This window comes from Acomys russatus, chromosome 2 (assembly GCF_903995435.1).
Source record: "Acomys russatus chromosome 2, mAcoRus1.1, whole genome shotgun sequence".
NCBI classification, from domain to species: Eukaryota; Metazoa; Chordata; class Mammalia; order Rodentia; family Muridae; genus Acomys; species Acomys russatus.
The window spans coordinates 37,808,040-37,811,152 of NC_067138.1; the positions used below are offsets into that span (position 1 = coordinate 37,808,040).

At 42.4% G+C, this 3,113-nt stretch overlaps 1 pseudogene; it reads right to left on the reverse strand.

Moving 5' to 3' along the window:
* Window positions 1-425: 425 nt before the first annotated feature.
* Window positions 426-2,874, reverse strand: LOC127198048 (uncharacterized; annotated as a pseudogene).
* Between the last annotated feature and the right edge of the window lie 239 nt (window positions 2,875-3,113).

Consider the following 3,113-nt stretch of genomic DNA (forward strand, 5'->3'; position numbering starts at 1 on the left):
GTTAATTTTGGGTTTAGTCAAGTTGACAACTAAGAATACCCATTTCAAGTCTACCCCCTTGTCAATTTGATGCACCCTCATATCTCCTTATGTTGTGATTAATTTCCAAATGAAGACAATATCAGGTCATAATAATGCCCAAACATAACTATCCAGCACACAATTGCAAACACATTATATATTTAACCAGTTCTCAGTTATGGCTAACATGATATAACTAATGCTTATACAACCATAACTTTATTGTAAATTTAGACTATGTGGCATGTCCCTTGAGGGACATTCTTTTAGTACCACAAACTTAAATACAATAACCATGTTCTCTTGATTGATGTTATGTCACATGATAAAGAAACTGAGAAAAGAAAACACAAATATCTGCATAAAATATTCTTAACAAAATATGAGAGAAACACTAATGTCAGTTATAACTCTCTTTTCTGCAATAGGTCACATGGTCTTAGCTAGTATTTGTAATTAGTTACCTCTACTGCCCTTTCTATATTTCCTCTAGCCTCAGCAAGCACCTCAGCAGGTCTTGGCTCTTTTCCTAGAAGAGTGACCCATACCTTCATTCCTCATGCGTCTGTGCCCTTTTTTCAACCTGTCTGAATGAGGCTGTTATAGTTTCCCATTGAGTTTAATCAGAGGATATGGTTGCACCAAGAGATGCCCTAAAGGATCTCAAGCACTTCAGACATAAATTTTTCTTACCTCCGTTGTGGAAAGGCAATTCAATTTCTCCATCGTAATTTAGATGAGTTACCCCTTCTAACACTGTTATTCCTTTTGTAGCTTATTGGCTTAAGGGCATCAGAAGCCCAAAGAGGCCAAGGGGAAAGTGTGAGCTTTCAGTCCAATAAAATGTTTGTTGTGTCCTAGTGGGAGTACTGCTCCTGGTGGAACTGAAACTTCTAGACCAGCAGAACATAAGGTCAGAGGAACAAGAAGCCAATATTTTCTGAGTGGTTTACTAGAAATGGTCATGAGAGTAATGGTCCCTTTTTTCACACCTTGATTCCTGGGCCCATGGGCTCTGACTGTAAGAGAAACTGGACCATATGTTGGACATATCCTGCCTTCTCAAGTAAATCTGCCCCAAGCCCTCCAGGCTGCTGCCACCTGACTGGCATTGCAACGATGTCTTCAAAATGGCCATTCCATCTTTCCATCAGGCCAGCTGCTTCAGAATGGTGGAAAACATGGTAAGACAGAGGTGTCCATGATTGTGGGACCACTGTTGCACTCTTCTGTCTGTGAAGTGAGTTCCTTGGTCAGAAGCAATACTGTGTGGAATACCATTATGGTGGATAAGACATTCTGTAAGTCCATGAATGGATGGTGGTTTGGGCAGAGCATTGCATGCAGGGAAGAGAAACCCATAACCAGTGTATGTATCTACTCCATTAAGGATAAAAGCATTGTTCTTTCCATGAAATGGTTCAATGTAGTCAACTTGCCACCAGATCATTGGCTGGTGAATGGTGTCATATCTGGGGCTCAAGATTGTTCTCTGCTGTTGACAGATGTGGCACACAGCAACAGTTGTATCCAGGTTACCCTTGGTGAGTGAAAGTCTATGTTGTCAAGTACATGCCTAAGCCCCATCTCTGTTACCATGGTTACTTTGTTCATGGGTCCACTGGCCAATAACAGGAATGTCTGGCAAAAGAGGATGACTGTCCACAGAATTAGAAATCCTTAATCTTGATTATTGAACTCTTCCTCAGCTGAAGTCACCTTTTACTGAGTATTTACATGGGACATCTACTTTATGACTTGGTGAGTCAAATAACACCGCTCTCGTAATGGGCAGGGTAGGTCATGTCTCATTGTAACTTGGTGGCCCACTGTTAAACATCCAGTCTCCACTAGGGCCCCATAGCAACCCAAGAGATACCTTTCAAAGAGAGAATAGTTGTTTATATATTATAATAGAGCCTTGCTCCAAAATCCCAAAGGTCTTTTCTGGCTCTATGCGTCTATAGGGCCTGCCAAAGGTTCCAAACAAGCAACCTTATTAGCCACTGACACTTCAAGTAACATCAGGTCTCCTGAATCATATGTCCCAAATGGTAGAGCAGCCTGAGCCTGTTTCAGAGTCTTCTCCTGTTCCATCCTTAACACACAAATAGCAGCTTTCTTAGTCACTTGGTGTATGAGCCAGAGTAACATACCCAAGGGAGGAATGTTCTGTCTCCAGAATCCAAATACTAACCGTCAACACTGGGCTTCTCTTTTGGTGGTGTGAGTAGTCAGATTCAATCCTTTACCCTTTGCCTTATAAGGAATATCTATGCATGCCCAACACCACTCAACACCTAAGAATTTTGCTGAGGTAGAAGGCCTTTGAATTTTGATTGGATTTATTTCCCGTCCTCTGACGTGTATGTGTGTTACCAATGAGTCCAAAGTGGCTGCTACCTCCTGCTCACTTGGTCCAATCAACATAACAGCATTAGTAGAGTGCAACAATGTGCTACGTTGTAAGAGAGACAGACAGACGACCAAGATCTCCTCTAAGTTATGACTCGAGCCTGGAGAGTTACTGTATCCTTGAGGGAAAGCTGTAAAGATATACTGTTGGCCTCGCCGATTGAAAGCAGATTGCTTCTGCTGGTCCTTATGGACAGGTACCGAGAAAAGGGCATTTGCTAGATCAATAGCTGCATACCATATATCAGGAGATGTGTTAATTTGCTTAATTAAGGACACCACATCTGATACAGAAGCAGCAACAGGAATCACTACTTGATTGAGTATTCGAGAGTCATCAGTCATTCTCCATGATCCATCTGTTTTCTGCACTGGCCAGATAGGAAAGTTAAGCAAAGACGTGGTGGGACCCACCACCCTTGCATCTTTCAAAGTCATTGAACTGATGTCCTGTTAGCAGTGGTTGAGAGATCCTGTCGTCCCACAGCCTACCCCCAGTTATTTTCTATCAGACTTAATTGAACTGGGATATTTTTATTGGGCTTCATAGACTCCCTTTACAGGCAATACATAACCAGACAGAGTCTCATGCATCTGCCCTTCCAGCACTAGGGGTACTGGATGCGTAGGTGGGGGAATAGGACCAGGGATCCAAAGCTGCCCCTCACTACATAGCA